This window comes from Stigmatopora argus, chromosome 11 (assembly GCF_051989625.1).
Source record: "Stigmatopora argus isolate UIUO_Sarg chromosome 11, RoL_Sarg_1.0, whole genome shotgun sequence".
Taxonomy (NCBI): domain Eukaryota; kingdom Metazoa; phylum Chordata; class Actinopteri; order Syngnathiformes; family Syngnathidae; genus Stigmatopora; species Stigmatopora argus.
The window spans coordinates 8122874-8142624 of NC_135397.1; the positions used below are offsets into that span (position 1 = coordinate 8122874).

General features: G+C 39.0%; 1 long non-coding RNA gene across 3 annotated transcripts in view; it reads left to right on the forward strand.

The window, feature by feature from the left end:
* The first annotated feature begins 14 nt into the window (after nt 1-14).
* The window catches only part of LOC144084884 (uncharacterized), a 233609-nt gene continuing 213872 nt past the window's right edge, over nt 15-19751 (forward strand). The window contains exons 1-2 of one of the 3 annotated variants that reach the window (XR_013303945.1): nt 15-311; nt 16148-16272. This is a non-coding gene — a long non-coding RNA (uncharacterized LOC144084884). The remainder of the gene's footprint in view (nt 312-16147; nt 16273-19751) is intronic. The other 2 variants (XR_013303946.1, XR_013303944.1) reach the window with 2 other exon arrangements.

The window sequence follows — 19751 nt, forward strand, 5'->3', positions numbered from 1 at the left end:
CACCCTGAATGTGTAAGAACATAATAAGAATGTGTCAATGTGCTGCAAAGACCCAGTGAGTGACGTGCTTCAATGCATGTTTGCCGCACACAATGTGCCTAGAAAGATTGATGTTTTGTCATCCACCTGCTTCAAAGCTGCAACAAACAGCCAGTTGATGCAAACGGCGGATTCTAGCATATTCAGCTCCCAAACAAAAGAGAGAGAACCTCACAACCCCTTCTTGCACATCTGGTTTGGAGTAATAGATCAGCTTTCTGATGTGGTGCACACTGGGCTCTAATGATCCTGAATGTTGTGTCTGGGATCGGGTAAGTGTTGCGATTTTTTTTTATGGTTCTCTTAGGGAAATTGGAACAATCAGAGGATTTATTTTATAGGGCATGCAAGCAATGTAGCCGTAGGGGAAGAATCGGCATTCTTTCCTTCTTCTCTCGCAGCCTTTCTCCGTTGCTTATTCTTTGGAAGGAAAATCTAAAAGCATGCGGCATGACTGGCTTTCATCGCAATCCAGTTGCAAAAACTGCATTAAAATGTTAGCGAGGGTGGATAGGAGAAAAGAATATGCCTATTTGGTGCTGAGCTTTTTCTTGTCTTCTGCCTTGGTCTGCTTCTTCTCTGCCTCTGACTGCTCTCACTTCCTTCATCTCCACTGATGGGCTCCGTCTGCATGAGGAATGATCTATGGTTCTTTGTTTGTCATTGGCCATGGTCACTTCTCTGGAATGCAATTGGCTGGAACTACATCGTGTGGGTCCTCTACCCTTCCATTCTCTCTCTCTCGCTCTCGCTCTCTCTCTTGCTCTCGCGCTCTCTCTCTCTGCTTTGAAGCAAGGAAAGAAGAGTGTCCAAGATGTATTTCTCCTCACACTTATTGTTTTGCATTATGTTTTGAATGTACCTGAATGATCACGACACATGTTGTTCCTTGGACTGCTGACTGATTGAATGATTGAAGGAATTAGTATTTTGGGCATGCACCGTCATATAATTCTTAAGGTTCTTTTTATGTCCCCCTTTGACTGGGGTAAAATGTTGTGTTCGGTCTGAAAACCTGTATTTAATTACATCAATTTATTCCCCTCTCCACAGTGTATGTACAAGGTGATTAAAAAGTACCGTTCTGACTTTGAGTACATTATTTTTTTTCTCGAAAATGTTATTCTTACAGAAAATGAACATGAGAAGAAAGTGTATTGCATGAAGTTTTTTTAAAAAATTCAGTGTCGTGTCACCATTGGCTAATTCTGGAAGGAGGTGGACTGTCAAACTTTGAGCAAAATAATCAATCTAAAAGGAAAACAAGAACATAAATTCATACTGGATAGGTTGTTACTTGCACAAATTAGCTATATCTTTTGTAAAATAAATACTACATTTTGCTGTCATGCCTATTTCATATTTCATTTTGTCAATATTTGATATAATTACATTCACAATTGAATAATGAGGAAAATAATTCATTTACTTATTCACAGGAGTCAAGATTTGAAAGACAAAAGATGTGATAATTATCAATATGGACTGATAGATGTATAATTTTTTACCGACATAACAATTTTTGCCTAGTCGAAACTTTCTTTTTATTATTTTCACTCATTGTGTATGAGTCGAACTTGACCTTAACCTTAAATTGAAGGCAAGGCATGCTGGTTGTCTGATATAACACAATGAACAAGATGTGCACGTGTCTTTTATTGTATACGTTTCAACAAGCCATCACTCGTTTCCAAGCATCTTGGAGTAGTGTTTGTGTGTGTGTGCGTGTGCGCGTGCGTGTGTGTGTGCGTGCATGTGCATGCGCGTTTCCAGATAAGTGGAAGGGCGGTGCGAGAGGGTTTAGCCATGGATTACAGGTTTCATAGAATGCTTTCCGTCTGGACAGCTGACTAACAAGAGGTGATGGGATTATAGAGTGTGTCTACCTTGGCCCCCCACACCTCATCCATCTATGGGTGACCAAGGCAAGAGATGGAAAGTTGGATTTTTTTGTGTGTGTTTAGGTGTGTTTGGCTATACAACACTGACAAAATGTCAAAATGCGATGTTCTACATCTATATAGAAATAATTCAGTGCCAAAGACGCACATTTCCAGCAAAGTTGGACAAAGGCTCCCCATTCATTTCCATTGGCACATCTAACCTAACACATTGACATTGCTTATTCAAATCACAACAAAACATTTCTCCTTTCACACCTATCGACGTTCGCCTTGGACCCGAGATGTCACTAAAAAATAAAACCCTCCAAACTGTTTGCCAGTTCCTCTTGAAAGAATAAGGGAATTCCATCAAGAATAAATCCCATCAAAAACACGCCAAACCCTTTAAAGCTATTTGGTTCCATGGTCAATGATCCTAGAGACCTGGACCCATGCAAAAAAGTCCCAAATTGAGGTCCAACCAATGAAGACTCACAAAACCACATCATTTCTTGGACCACCACAAAAAAACGGACAGTTTTTTTGACAAAAAAGAGTAAAATAAAATAAATGCCATTAGCACATATATCTAGATTAATATCCTTGCCTATTTACACAAATCATATTAAAAAAATCACATTATTTCAACAAATGACACTTTACATATGTTCACACATTTGACCAAAAGTATTTCTTGAACCAATAAGTCACCACAGCATGGAATCTTCCTCAAATAATTTCTACAGTTATGTCATTTTCTAGTTAAATATACTGCTTTGCTCATTTCACATTTTAAGACAGTAGTAACACACAGCACAGGACAAGTCCACTTGTAAACCTTGTTTTATTAGAAAATATCTTCTACTTGCCAAAATGATTTTGGTCAGGTAAATGTATGAAGTGAATTTCTAACACAATCTGTTTTTGACACATCCCTTTTGTCTTTTGTGTCTTATGCATACCATCGACTAGCTTGCTTATCCCATTGGCTTTATTGTTGGACATGCCTCTCTAGATTGTGTGCGATTCTACATTGTAATTGCTATCTGAATCTGACATGGGTTTGAAATAATATACAAGTTTTGGGATAGGGGTTGAAATAACCTGCTGTGATTCTCCATCTGTGCAGTATTGAAATGGAACGTCCTCCTTTAACATGCTGGCCCAGAATAAGCTTCACTTTAAAGGATCAATTCTTTTATTATTGAAGTCAGTCTCAGCAGTGCAGGATAATACATTCTACATTGATCCTCCTCACAACCCCCCAAAAACCCTTTATTGCCATTCCTTCCAGCGAGGCTCACATTTAAAAATATATGTGCCACAGAATAAAGATTTTACAAAGTGACTGCAGGACAAATAAGCCGTATAAAACTAGGTATTCATATTTTAGAGGGAAGGAAAGACGGCAGACAATAAGGATTCACAGTTGCCAGCAGGCATTTTGAATATCATTACCAGCTTTGTAGTGAGAAATTGAAATCCTAAGCATAAATAAAGTACCTGGTAATTAAAAACTGTGTCACAGGACCAAAGCTTTTATTCCTGACTCCAGAAAGTCTGTCCATGAATCTGCCTTCATGGACATACTATTGTATAATAGGTGGAGAAATTGTCAGAAAGTTTGTCACAGAAAAGTTAGTTTTTGACTGTGTTTATGGTACAACCTGAGCATAGATATAATTTTGAAATCTAAGGGCTGTCACCTTAGTTATTATCTTGCATATTCTTGTAACGCGATATTTGCCATCAATGTCTGGGCAGACTCCTCTGCGCTTCCATTTATTATATTCATTTAACCTCATTGAAGATGAGATAGAATTGCACTATTTATCTTTCCAATCACATATGACTATCATGTTTCAGCAAAATTGGCTGTCTGCTTTTCAGAACACTTGAGTCGTTTGCGGTCTGTGAAGCAGCCACAAACAGCTTGACATAGCGGTATCACAATCAAACCCTGAAGCATGAGTTCCAGTGCCTTATTGAACAAATTTGCGCCAGCAGTTGAGGACTTTAATGATCGGGACCCACTGGGGTCTGGTGCTTCACGCCTACGGCTAGCTGCTCGATGCCCAATCAATTGCTTTTTATTAAAATTGTTTGCAAGGCAACACAAATCCATATTGTTTTGCCTCGGTCTCGGGCATCCATGTGAAATATGCTGGGTGTATTTCTATATATTTTTTCCAAATGAATGCAGAAAATGATTGTTGGATATGCATGAGAATAAAATAGGGTGGCAGTGCTTTGGTGTTATTGGAATATCCATTACATGATCGACTTTTTTGCAAGTGATGCATTTGTGATGATTTTCTTTTCACCTCCCCTCAACATTTTATATTATCCCTGATATTATGGCAAAATTAATAACACAAGTAATTAAAATAGTTACGTTAATGATATGCTGTGAGGGCTCTATTGATTCCGTCGAGATGCATCTGGTGGAAAAATCTTGGATTGTTGCCTAATGACAGGCGGTGCCAGCTAGCTCAACCCTGAAGTGGCTGCATGTAAAATACGATCAATTTTGGAATTCAAACATCAATCTCTAATTTAAAATCATTTTATTCCTTCAATCAAACCTCACATTGACTATTCTTGGTGATCTTTTGCACCTGTATGGAGTTCTTTTGTGCTGCACACCATTATTTTGATCTTCTTGTGTCTCATGATAAATTAGACACAATGTACTGTACGCTAATAATAAAAACAGCACTATAAAACTCTCGCAAATCTCAATGCACTTTTTCCTCATTGTGAGTATTAGCACACCTTCAATTTTAAAAGACAACACGCTGACTGACATTTTTAGTATTTGTTGCGTAATATTGAAAATGCACGGACAATTTTCCCAAATGAAAGTTACTCTTGAGTTTAAAATAAGTATAATCTGCATTCTTGTTTGCTTGCTTGTGGAGAGAAAAAATGGAAAAAACGAGGCATGGTTATCTTTAATGACATTTTCTATTAAGAGGCTGGACATTTTTGTTAGATTTTTAACACAGTTGCCTTCTGTAATAAGATGGTTGAATTTTTTGGAAAGACTTTCAAGTTTCAAAATTTAACCTTTTAAGAAAAAAAGAACTTTACTACCTATGTATACAAACTCACGCCTTTGCTTTTGAGAATGGATGCCTTTGAGGGGAGAAAACAGTCAATGCAGTTTCAAATTCATGCCAAAAGAGGGCAACATGATGTCAGTTTTGTACCCCCGCCCCCTTCATGGTCCTACAAACTAGTGCAAACCCAATGAGAACCGGGTGAGGAGAAAAAGGATGGGGGTTGTAGGTGCTGGGTTAAACGTGTAAGTAACAATAATTTACATTTATGGCTGGAACGGCTTCCTCACGTTGTCAGTCAGCAGTTCAAAGCACTCCGTCATTCGCCTGGCAACAAAGCGGGTCGTCTTGTCACATAGGCGCCAGGTAGCAAAGCAGAGGATGGAGTTCTTCACCGCCAAGGTTTCATTAGAGAACACCTTGTCTCAGTGTGGTGACCCGTTTCAAAATTAAAATGTGTGATGGGAGAAATAAAAAAAAAATGTTTTGCCATCTTTAAGTCAAGGCACTCATTATCGTGCAGAAGTGGCAGTTCTACACACGGAAAAGTGACTTTGGGCCTCCGACAAGGTCGTTCACATTCAAAAGCTTGTGGGGACTTTTTACATTTATCTCTGAGTTGTCAGATTTGCCTCTCTGAGTTCCCCTCCTATAAACAGTTCCCATTTCAAGATTTTCACGAGTTGACGTGCTGGTCAGAGCTTTGTGCTTGATTGAAAAAGGCACAAAACAGCAGCAATAGATCAGACGTAACAGCACCTTTTGCCATCGCTTGTATTTTAGGCTGTTAAAATCTCACAGCCCATTTGTTCTGTGATGTGACAGCAATGATGATATGATGACAGATGTCTTACCAGCCCACCCCACGATGCCAACAACCGCCACCCTCCCAATATCCTCTCTTATCCAACACCCTCGCACACATACCCTAAGGGCGCACAATGGAGCTCGATGTACGGGTTCGGCTGTGAGTTGTCGACAGAGCACATCTGCATTGCTCTACTTGGTGGACCCCCATAGTCCTCCTTTCCCCACCCCTTGGATGCCTTTTCCTTGTCCTCCCTAGAGGACACAGAGAGCGAGAGAGTGATGCTCCTTTTTGGCACACTATTGCCTCTTTGTTCCAGGGCCGGACGAATATAGGAAGTCACAGAGACGGGGTCAACTGTATTTCACTTGACGGCCAGCAGAGGACGGCGCGTCATGCATGGGAACATAACAACTCAAGGCCTTTGGGAGAGGAAAGAAAGCCACTGTGGCAGCGTTTATTCTTCATTTTGACACCAGCTGTGCATAACTTACATGAGTATTTGTTAGCTGTTATTAATAGAAACAAGCCCTAATTGCATGTATCCTAATTGGTTTCACATGCAGTACCAGTGTAGCAGTACTAACGGCAATGCATAATACTGTAGCTTTGCTGCTGCAATACCACTTAATTACACTGGACATGCACTTTAATAGGGCTTCTAAAAGAAATTACATGCATATTTCCACACAGATACACGCGGGGATTTAGGGCTGATTTAGCTATTCAAATCATAAATTGGATGATTGATAGGAAATTAATCTGTGAACATTAGTAGACGATCATGTAAATTATTTCATTTGTGTGTCGAACATAACCCCTTTGCTGGGCTCTCACTTATCTCTTTGGATGCCATTGACGGCAGTGGATGTCCAATCCATTTTGACTGGGGAAAGGTGGCAGCACCACCCAATTAAAATGGATTGGACATCTAACACCGTCAATCTCAATGGCAAAAATGAGCCATCACAACCATTTCTACCAGTTGAAAAAGAATGAAATTGTCAATGACAGGCAATGAGTAAAATCTATCAGGAAAAAAAAATCAACATTAGCATGTTAGTGGATATAGGCTTTATTTATTTTAAACATTATTTTATTTTTTATTAACATTTTATTACTTTAATTTATTGATTCATACATATACACAAGTAAAGATAAATGGCATCCATGTGTCGATAGCAGCTAAATTAAGCTATTTTTTTATTTTTTTTTAATGACCAAGATTAGTCAAACATTTGTTTAGGTAGAATATATAAATAAAAGAACTATTCTTGGTTAAACTACCTTGATGCTATTGTGTTCCTTTTTGACCTCGCCAACTGTTTCATGAATACACACACACGTACACGCACATACTCTCACTCGAACTCTGAATCTGAGTACAACATTCCTCATCCTACGCACACAGGAACCAGCAGGTACATTTAAATACACAGTATGTTAAACAAACTCTTATCATACAAACACTTGAAACAGAACTGTCTTTACAAATACATATTCTCCTTTCTTTGTGTTCTTTGTGATATTCCATCTAGTCTAATGTTGTTTGGTTATTCAGCACTGACTTCTGCTGAATTTGTCATCCCGCTTCTTGTAAGATAGAAATGTGCTTGTGCATATTTATCATTATTGCCCCCCCTTCCAACCCCCCCTCCAACCTCATGGCAGGTTTTTGTAGAACATTTAGCTAATTGATTATCACATGCCTTGGCCTTATCAGCAAACCGTTATTTTGTAAATGAATATTCAAGAGAGATTTTTCCTCTCGTTGCTTTTGTACTCCATTATTTGTGGACAAAATATGCAAACACTGAGAAAGGCAGCTTGCTTTTCTGCCTCACTGCCTAATTACATTTTGTGCTCGCACCTATACACAGACACGACGTGTATTTATAGCGGCGGAGAATGAATTCACACACTCCCCCGACTGCAATCGTATGCCAGGCATCTGCTTATGAAGTGTCGCTTTCTTCCAGGATGGTTCTGCAACTAGCCTCCCCCCAAGCCCACCCCCACATCCCCACCTCACTTCAGCACAAACGGAATAAGAAAGATCAAGCTTGGGAAAAAGAGAAAGAAGCTTAATCGTTCCTGTCTGTTTCAGAACCCCCAAACTCACCCCGCCCCCCTTCACTTCTTCCAAAATCCACCGTCTGGCTCATTGTGTGATCAATTTGACTTGTTTATGTTTATGCCACCGCCATATTTGTGAGAAGGCTTGTCACAAGAGAGGAAATATATGGCAGCCTCAAACGGAAGAACGGAAGCGAGGGAGGGAGGAGAAGGAGAGATGGGAGGAGGGAGTGTCTGACAGGTGGAGTAGGTGGGGCTGTATGATCATAGAAGGAGGGATAGAGTGACAGTGACATATAAAAAGTACGGGAGGGGACAGAGAGTAGGGATTGGCGTTTTTTGGGGGGGATTTTACTTTTCTATACATGTTTACGTGCTCATACATTCACAAGACTTAGAAACAAACACCTCAGCCCTCACAGCTCATGATAGCTGGCAGAACATCCTCTGCTTTGATATCGGCCATAATAATGATGGAATTATACTTTAAATAGGATCACTAAATTTTGGTTATATTATTAAAAAAACCAAAATATAAAGACCTGGCGTTCACATAATACGTCAACATCTTATTTTGGGGTCACTTAGGTCACACTTTCATTCAATGTGTTAATGATATGGCTTACACGACCAAAAACACAATGTACACATCTAGTCATCATACCTGTCAACCTCAACACTCGTACGGTGTTTGTAAGGTTTTTTTGGGGTTTGTAAGGGGAATCATAATCATTTATAAGGGCAGTTATCGGCAGAGGTTGACAGGTATGAGTATACAAGAAGAGATTTCAATGATAATATTTGTTTTAATATTGATCATTATTTTTTGTATATTTTATTGAAAAAATGGGCGTCCCATTGGGCGAGTGGTTAGCCCATTGGCCTAACAGTTCTGAGATTGAGGGTTCAAGTCCAGGTTCGGATCTTCCTGTGTGGAGTTTGCATGTTGTCCTCTGGCGTGTGTGAGTTTTCTCTGGGTACTTCAGTTTCCTCCCACACCTTGCTTTTCTTCTTCGTGAAGACAATAACTAAAATGGCTACTCGTTTGTTATTCGTGGAGGAATCAAAATAGAATTTGGCAGGTTTATTCTAGGGATCTATACACATCCATTTTGTGAGACCCATTTTTATTATTATTATTATTGTTTTTCTCAGGGTTGATTGATTAATTGAGGACTTGTTATGTAACTCCAATGATCCAAAACATTTGTTGAATCTTATTTGAGTACCAGGCCATCATCATTTGAACTTATTATTTCATAGTTGCGATATATCCAATTCCTTTAAACTGCGAGGACTGTCTGTGAAGGCTCAAGTTTCAGCAGAATTGCCGGTGGTAGACGTCCAAATCGTTTTGACTGGGGGGGGAACCAATTGAAGATCAGTTTATTCCCGATCAAGATAAATTGGATGGCTAGTGCCGTCAATAACAGCCGATGACTTCAATCAAAGAGTGGAAGCTTGAGAGGAGGATAAGCAGAGTTAAAAAAAGGGACATGAGAAAAGAAGAGTAGTCGAGAGAGAAGCTGGGAAGGTGATTAGTTGTACTGGCGGATGTTGGCGGTGGAGGAGGTTGGAACACTAATCCTTGCTTTGGTTGGAGACATTTTCACGCAGTAGGTCCCTTCTTTCCGCCCCCTCTCAATTTTAAGCCCCGTGTCAAGCTCAAGCCCTTCTTTTCCAGCGCTCACTTGCTCTCATTTCCTCTGCCTTCTGGCAAGCCTTGCTATTTATAAAAAAAAAAAAGAAAAAGAAGAAAAATCATTTTTCTTTTTCTCTCCCTCTCTCTTCTCCTTTAATTCTTTCCTGGCGTGTCTGATTTTCTGCCCTGCTTAGAGAAGGTGCCCAGATGAGTGGCAGTCAGCCAGAGATGGGCTCCTTTCTGCGCATCCTTCTTTCTCTCCTCTTCCCCCCCGTTCCTCACATGTGGCCGCATGCTGCAAACGCCCGAACGCTTTACGTATCAGATTTACATTGTAAAACAGTAGCGAGTGTTGTATATTGATGACGAGCTCACGTTAGAAGCGTTCCCGCTGTTTTCCATAACCAGTGCAGTGATGTGAATTGGCCCTCTGCCCAGACAATAAGCCATAGATTTTATAGTGTGACATCATTTATCCACTGCATTATTTGATTGTTTTGGATGGTTTGGAATTTGATGCATCTCCCTGTTGTCGCAGAAAATTACTAACATCACTTTGTCAGCTTAATCCTTTCAGATGAAGAGGGGAAATATATGTATTTAGCCCACTGGGTCTGCTTTAAAGGCACATATTCTGAAGTGTTTAATTGTGAGAAAATAGCACATTAACGCTTTGGACAGTGATGCTGCCGATGAAGAAAACTGCACTTTTCACATTTACATTCTTGCCAACCACTCCGGGGCCTGTCAATGCTTAAGGCCAGATATCATCCAAACTGCCATTGATTTGTTTGTCCTTTGGCTTTTCTGTGGTTTGGGAAATGAATCACGTCTTTTTTTGTTGCTGTTCTTAGTCTTGGCATCATCTCTTTAATCCATACACTCCTCGTTTTCCATAAATAACAGGGCACAACCCAACTTGGACTGGTATGTAGTGCAGGGTGCTTTTGTTCTCAAAATGACAGCAAGGGCTGGAGGTGTTTCATCTTGACATTCACTCACACTCACACACATGCGCACACACACGTTTGGAGCTCAATGAAGAAAAGCAGATTCTTATCTATGAAGCTAGAAGCGCACATCTGCCAGTAAATTCAGTTATGTGAGCAAAAGGAAAACAAATAAATCACTATTTTCCACCATAAACAACGTACAAAGGTTTAAGATACTTATGCTCTCTCATTCTCTACATAACCTTTACTCTCCTCTTCATTTCCATGCTCTTTTTTCTCCATTCTTCCACAGCAACAGTAGGCACAATTAATTTCCCCGACCTTTTGCACTGCCCAAACAATATAGGGTCAAATTCCAATGTTCATTACATTGTTCTTTGATTTCATTATTGCATATGTGCAACTGGATAATGAGCGCCCAGGGAATGAGAGTATAGATTTTTTATTTTATGATCCTTGGGAAAAAAAAGATGTAATTAAAGGAGGATAAACAGCCACCTGGTTAGATTGTGGTTTAGGTAGGAAATTGTATTGGGGATGGAGTAACATATTTAACATATGGTGCTAATATGGTTGTCTTTTAATGATCTGTATGTCTTTTTGTGTACGTGCGCTCATTTAAATGCTGATGCACGCATAGTGTGAGGGCCATATACGCAGAGTTAAAATTTGAAAACAAAACATAAATCTCATTACCTGCAGGGCTATGAGGTGGGTTTAGCAGCAGGATTTTAGTGTTTCACTTTGTAATCTCTTTAAATTGGAATTTGCCGCTATATATAAACCTCAAACTTAAATTGCAACGCCGATTTTTCAGGCAGGGTAGGAGCCTCGCCTGCATAATCTAGAAGCTTGCTTTATAATGGCAAAGCAGCCAAGAACAATTTTGCCAGGTGTGGTTAAGGGACATAAATGGTGTGCAAGCGTTATAACTATGCCACTTAGCCAATCCAAGCAGTGTATATTTACCTTCAAATAACCTTCTGTAGCTTTCAAACCTGTGGTCAACAGCTACAACAAAGTACTGTCAAGATTTCAAGCCTGATATGTATTTTCCTACCTACTTTTTTACCTGTTTTGAGTTGATCAGCTTACTCACAATGGCTGCACTTGTAAGCAGTGCCATTTTTTGGGTAGTTTACACATTTTCTCTCCATTATCAGAGTTCTAAGAAATGTGCGATTTGCATAATTTGTGAAACTATCTTTCATATTAATGTTATTTATACTGCTAGGTGTTGACTATTTCTTTAAAATCTTTGCTTACAACATGCTAAGACTAGAAGTGCACAAGGGGCTAAGTGCAGAGGGTCTAAGAAATGTACAATTTGCATACTTTGAAAAAATATCTTTCACATTAAGGTTATTTATACTGTTAGGTGTTGACTATTGCTTTAGGATCTTTGCTTACAACATGCAAATTCAAGCATTCTCAGCATTAAACTGCCTTTAACCATTTCAAATTCCGTTGTTACTCTTTAATTTTTGTAAAACTTATTTTTATACCACCTATGTATATATTTAATCAAGTAAAGTTTCTTCAACTAGCCCTACACAATGCTGGTCAAAATGACAGTGACTCTCTGGTCCCTGATTTCTTTTTGAAAAATGCTAAAGCCTGGACTTAAGTGCTTGTTGCCTTTTTACGGGCACAACCGTTGGCCTTATAGTGCTTTAGAATCACTGGCTAGCTATGGCCATGACAAACGCCAATGCTCCGTGTCATTGAGAGAGAGACATTGAGAACAAATGGAGTAAAAGTTTTAGAGGTGTGTGTGTGTGAATCAGAGAAATGGGAAAGAACAGGACACGGATAAGAGTAGTTGATACAGGGTCTTTTGATGGCAGAGAAAGTGCTGGGAGAGGATATTGAGGGACGAGGTAAAAGCAGGGAGCATACAGTTCTGATAGATATTGATAGAGATTATAATGAATGTGGTGAGGACATAGCACCCTAAAACTCTGCAGTGGTAATGCAGGGTGACAGTGTATTTGTACTAATAACCCTTAAAAGTGGTGATAAAATACTCCACTCCCCAACTGGAGCCCCTGATGGATGCGCTGGGAGTAATTAAACTCCATTAGGCTGTGGGACCACTTACCAATGCTTATGTGTGTGTGTGTGTGTGTGTGTGTGTAGGGGGTTGGGGGGTGTTTATATAAGTGTAGGTGAGTGAGTATATGTGCACACATTTATAAGTGTGGGTTTGACCATATTAAAGCACTACTCCCCTCAGGGATCAGGCTATTTCAGGTAGAAGGGCAAGTGGTGAGGCATTGTCTGTAAATTTAAGATAGATGTCGTGTAGTTTCACTCATACCCCAGAAGGAAGTTAGGCAGGGTCCGACATCACCTTGTTGTAATACAAGTGATTCATTTTCAAAATAAATATTGATGATTATTTCATAATTAGTCCAGATTCTGTTATTTATGTTAATTGAGGTGAGTTGTAGAATTGTTCGGATTTGTTTGTAAACTTTTTATTATAATATATTTTGCAAATCTAGATTTCTCACTTCAAAAGTGACAATGCAGTACCTAATTTTACCTGGAATATTGAGTATATTCTACCTGTTTTGCAGTAAAAATGAAATGATGATTACAGCATTACTGATAGTTTATATTTCCAGGATTATGGTGCCTTTCAAGGAAACGAAGGACACTTAGCAGTAACTTTTGGAGGTAATTAAAATTTTGACTATGTTAGATGCACCATGAGATGTAGCTTGCGTTGGGCACTAGTAGATAATTGGCGTGCATGAAAGCCAATGGCATCGCAATGAATGATTCCAGTAGATGGAGATGCAAGTCATATCAAGGCATATTCTCTTATCTCCAACACCATCAGGCTTACTAGTGTAACAGCAGTCCTATAAGTTGCTCATTTATTATTCTACTAAATGATATTAAAAAAAGCATGCTTGTTTTATGCATAAGCACAAAAAAAAACTGGGCGTATACACTATGCTATGTGGCAGCTACAAATATCGTGCTCGGTAATTTACCTCAACTTAATAATTAGTGAGCATAAAGAAAAAAAATCACCAAAAGTGACAAATATACAGACGTAGCATTAAAAGCACACATGCCTTGATGGAAGGTGATACTGAAGGCCCTATTGAAAAATCCTGGCACCCAAGCAGGCCCGATATGCGCTGCATCTATACTTTAATGACCCTCGGGGGAACCCTTACCTGATGGACCAGCTTGGCCAATGTGCCCAGGTGCAGCAACACAAGTGTTTCATTAAAAATTAAAGCCAGCATTTTGGAGCAAAGCTCTCAGTTGGCACAGGGAGGGGAGGCAACAGAGAGAGTAGAGTCATTTAAAAACAAAAAAAAGAAAAGAGAGAGAGAGAGAGAGAAGGGGAAAAGAAAAGATTATCCATGGAAAAGATCCAAAATTAGATGTATGTGAAATGTTTTACAAAAAAAAGAGCCTTAAACCTTCAAAAAGTATTTTTCTTCTCCTTTTCTGTCTTATCCGATTATGACAATACTTGATCCGTGAGTTTGGGTAATTAGTTGACTGTAACAAAGGATTTTGGCTGGTAAAATTCCATTAATGAGGATTAAGATTGATGATTTTCTTATTATGATTTGTAAATTTATCAGTCAATCAATTCATTTGGCATAAAATTGTGTAAACGTGAACCACAAGCGCACGTTTGGAGAAGATCTATTTTGCATATTGTAACTATGCATTTCAAACATGCACCTTAGTGTTGGTCTGCACTCTCCGGGTGCCACTTTGAGTTCCAGAATAATTTACCAAGCTCTTCAGAGAAATCATTTTCGTGATCACACGGTGTTTCAATAACATCAGTAATTTCATTCAGTGTTATTTTGCTATCGACAATCACATGCTTTATTGGAACCAAATGTAGGATGTGAGGGACACTTTTATCCTTTAAAGTAATACCATATAATTTTCTCACGGGGAAAATCACAGTTGATTGCACGAGTTGTAATGAGGGCGGAATAGTGCCATAAAAGAGAATCATTTTAACACTTTAATTATATCGATTCTTTATTCTCGTATTTATACTCAAAGGCGGCCAGGAATGATTTAGTTTCTGCCTGTATGATTGTGTGCGTAAACAGCTGGATATGACTCAAGTCCTGAGCTGATGGCTGTTCTGGCATGTTGACGTGTGCCTTCAGGTGCATAGTGTTCTCCATTTCACGCATAAAAGAGTTAGCTAGTGCTCGTACACACGTAGACAATCTGACACACACGCACGCACGTACACACAAGGCGCACGGTGACGACGTAAATGCATGCAAAAACATCTACCCACGTATACAGACACACTAGGGAAAGGAGTGTTACAAAGTAGGTGTGCATATCAGATCCTCAAAGTGAATCCTGTTTGACTACGTGTCTGATGTTTCTGGTGTCTGCTGCCTCATTATTACAACTTGCTGTTTTGAGATAAATCATTGACACAGTGGGGTAGTGCTCGATGAGGATTTTAATTCTAAATGTCGGAAATCAACCTAAATCTATATACACAGACTAATGTATTACCTCATATGTACAGTATGTATAATTTATCAAAATTGAGGGACTTTATGTATTCTCAAGTTATTGGGAAATATGTACTTATAAAGTACATGTAAGTGTGTTGTACTAGAAAATATGTTTTTCTATTTGTAAGTTGTTTCTCTATGATGTTATTATTGGTATATTTTTATAGTTTTTATACATGCAACTCAGATAAACCGCTACAATGATTTGATCCGAATCTTTTTTTTTTTCTTTTTCACTCCAATAATTAATATTAATTAAATATGATTTAATTCCTATTTACAATATAGTATTGTCTTTTATTATAGAAAGCTTAGGTTGAAGGGTGAGAGTCCATACATACATAATTTCAGTCATGTATGCCAGTAAACCCTGCATTCATGTAAATGGTCTTTGATGGGAACATTCTGTTTGTCAACACTTTAATACGAAAAAAGTGTCAACTGAAATATTTATGTTAGTGTGCATACACTTAACAATATTCATGTTATGTGTATTTACCGGTAAATCAATTCTTCACCAAGCACATTTTACCTACAAAAACTACAATTTTTCATTGTGATTTGACATGGTTCAAACAGAAAAAAATAGTTTTTCAAACCGAATGCGTACCTACTAATCTCCATAAAATAATTAACATGATACGACGAGGAAGGACAATCTATAGTTTGGAGGATTTATTCAATTTGCATCCGTAATTGTGTATAATTTACAAACTCATTATTTTACAATTTAGTGCATTTAACAGCAGCTGGAGGGCAGATAATGGAGGGACTATAGGGGGCTAGCATGGGCCCCTGATGCACCCCAAACGTGATGCAAAGCACTAAAATAATGATGTTCGTCTGTTTCTTCTTAAAACGTCAGATTTCAGCAGGGAGACGCATGAATAATAATCCTCCTCCCTTTCATAAGAAAAAAAAGCACCAAAGAGACCGAAGCTATGACAAAAAGAACATTTTAGTGATGGGAATATTCTTACAATCTGATTTTTGTAGTTTTTCATAGATTTGCTCAATGTTTGAATGCAGTATCTGCAAGAATATATTTTACACTAATTTGTTACTGTGCGAAAAACTATCTAGTCCGTAAAAACTCGGAAGGTGACATACTTTTTGACAGTCTTGGTGATTTTTTTTTTCTTTTTGTACTAGGCATACATACCACAAGAATCTGTGATGGAACAGCCGTGCTGCTTCTCTTCGTCTTTTTGGATTCAGGCTTGATCTGCAGGCAAGATGGCCTCGTTAAGCTCTAATAAAGTCCATGGATTTTCAAGGTATGATTGTACTTAAAGTAGGATTCCGGGTCCTTTAGTGTGTCAAACTGTCTGAGTGTGTGTGTGTGATGGCCTCTGCTGTAAACTCATAATTGATTGTTTACTTTCACTTTTTTCCTCTACGAGCTTATAAGTATGAAATTTTAATTAGGAGAGCTGACAGGTCTGGTGCGTGATCTGCAGCCTTGGATCTAACGTGGCAGAGAGAGAGAAAAAAAACAAAAACATTAAAAAAAAGGAATGACTGAAAGAAAAAGTGTGAGTGAAACACCCTTTCTTTTTTCTCCACATCCTCATCACTCCCTGCTTATCCTTCCCACCCCTGATGCGAGAGCCGGACTGAGCAGCAGGTGCCATATTACTGTGTACAGAAAAGCAATTAGGCAGCATATTGGATGAATGAGGAGTGCATTAATATTAGCAAGTGCATTTGTCAGTGGCATTTGATGCACGTCCTTTTCTTTTCTTTCTGCAACATTAAGATTGTGGCGCTCATAAATTCACTGCTTAAACCACCATCTGCTGCGCTGTCAGCCCACACCGAGGAGAGAGGAGCCATTTATTCCCTTCTGTCTCTCACACTGGGGAAAGAGTGAAAGACAGATAGATAAGAAGGAATGCATTCACTCCCCCTTTCTTTTATGTTCCGCAGGGAAAGCCGATGTATTAGGATTTATGGAGATGTTTGGCTCAAACCGAGCAACAGTACTCCTAAATCTGTTTTTTTTTCTTTTTGTCTGGAGTGTTACCTTCTGCCTACCAACACATATGAGGACACATAGCTTCTTAAAGACTTAATCAGGAACTTACAGTAAATAAGTGACTTTGCATTTTGATGCAGTTCATTCCCGACAGACACTTGCTTACGATCAATAGAGGAAATGTACAAATACACGATGACTGCTATGTTTCCTTTTTAACTAGGGATATCCTGATCACATTTTTTTGTGACTTTGAGGATACCAAGTCTCAATATATTGAGAGAAATGTAAAAACATACTAATCCCATTTTACCTGGCATGGTTAAGCATTGGATGATCAGGTTTCAGCTCCATTGAGTCATTTTATGAAAAACTAAGTAACATTAAAAGCATTGGATGAGTGGGAAGGTTGTTTAAGGTTGTTGATGTGTGTTTCTTAGTTTGGGTAGTATGCAAATATATAGAGTGGCTGTTGTGAAAACAGTTTATTTTTACAACAACTCTGCTTCAACTACCATCATTAACAGCAACCGGGGAGTTCCTGTAGACTATTAGGCCTGATTCACGGTTTCCCAGTATACCGCCAGTGAGCAATGCTGTTCGCCTTAGTAAGTGTAACAATCTTCTTGCACGTCTGTATATCTGGATTTGGATTGTTTGTGTCCAGATGTTCAGACGTTCTCCCATTCCCTATGAAAAATACAGTGAAAAAACAGACAAGTGTCAGTGAAAGATTATCGTCACATTGCTGTCACCGTGACGGTGCCCTGTGGGCATTACGGTGGTGGGATTGGCGGGGTTGTGATGGTTAGACCGGGAATTTAGCAGGGTTTGGTGGTGGTGGTGGTGGGGTGTTGGATGCCACTCTGCTTCCTTCTCCCAGTTCTTTCTGCTTCCCCCAACCTCATCGGCCCGTATATTTCCTGAGTGATTAGCTTGCCCTGCGGTGAGCACTAAGCAGCCTAATCTGCAACACTGAGGTGGTGGGTGATAGCTGAATGACAGAGAAACACACAGAAAATAAAACAGATTCCTATACACAAATAGACAGAACCACATCCATACATTAGTTTGCATCTTTTCCTTGAGATGACTAAACACCTCTTTCTTGTGCATAGTTTTTGTATGTTTTCTTAGTTTAATAATGACATCAATCTAGTAACACATTATGCAAAATCAAAATCATCAATTTACATTTCTAGTGACAATAAAAAGGCCTGACACAATTGTAAAATGTACCAAGTGGTGCTGCAACCGAAAACCAAATTTATTAATATTGACATCATAATGAATGTCTATATTTTTGTGTATGGAATCCGGCCAAGCATATGAAGCAAAAATGGGACCCTGTTTTGGATAAATAAATGAGTGAATGAGCAAATGAGTGTCGAGCTGTATGTGTCTCTTTGCAGAACAGAAGCGCAGACGTATGTTCTCAGTTTTCAAAATAAAAATGAATTTGTGATCTTTGTTCAATTTCTCTGTATGGCCCGGCACCAAATGTCCCATGAAACTGTACTGGTCCGCTGCCCGGTATGGTTAGGATTTATTCATTAGAGTAGTCTAGAAGACTTCTGCCAACTTGTTTGAACTATTGATGACATTTACACTTGGATCAAGAGAAGAGCAGCTGCTCTTCACTGCTCCCATATTTTTGCCATGTGTCAGTCAAAGTCAGTGGGAGGAAAACAGACGTCTGAGCATTGAGCGGCCTAAGTGCAATCGCCACAGTATTTGGTCACTTGACTCTCTCCAGAATGGAGAAAATAGGAATTAATAATATTGTTTTTGTCATATTAAAATATTGGCATGTCTCCATGAACCCCTTTTGTGCTATTGACGGTGGTAGGCGTACAGTCCATTTGGACTTGGAGAGATGGCAGTGGATTGACAGAGTTTAATTTAGTGGCAGCGAATGACCATTTGTTAATTTTCTTGCAAATTTCCAAGTTCAAATGGATTGGACGTCTATTGCATTCATGGCAAAAAGATGCAGATGCATAATTTTTTTATATAAATGTTTTGGATCCCTTTAAAAATATGCACTTCATTTTTATGATTCTCTTTGCTGTTATATTTCATGATTACTATTGTCATTTGGAAGTTATTTAGTTACCATTTGGGGCTTTCCTGACATCTGCCTTCAATCATAACCGACGACCTCCTCAATACACCATTTCCAAGTTCGTATTTCCTGACCCGACTCTCTTTTTCGGTTAGCCAAAGCGGCTCTGCCATTGCTCCTGCCAGGTTTTTCTGCAGGCGGAGATTTAACTGCCTTGTCAGTAGGACGGCTGCATGCCCTAATCTCTATAACAGCCTCAAGACGGCCCATAAGAAGTGATGAGACAGGGGATGAATGAAAGGGGAAACACGTTTTTTAATGTCTTTTTTTAAATGTTTCCAAAATAAGCAAATGAGTAACCTGGCTCAAGCGTGAAGCTACCAGCAAGATGTTTATTCAGCCTCTCCTCCGTCCTTGGAGAGAAACTGTTGGAATAGATACAAGTTGGAAACGAGTTCCAAGAACCAGACAAAACTATCTGTCCTGTGTTCTGAATTACTGACTGTTTCTTTTCAATTCCATTTGGCTTTTATCCTGTTTTACCTTTTCTGTGGTACATGCTCCCTATTTCTATTTTTTACCTTGACAATTCATAGAAAAGTCTGTTTTTAATACAACAGTCAAAATGTTGAGTTTCTTCACGATGGACTCTCTAACTGGCAATATTCTGCATGTGATGTGAGGTGTCTAGAATAGATCAATCAGAGGCCCTT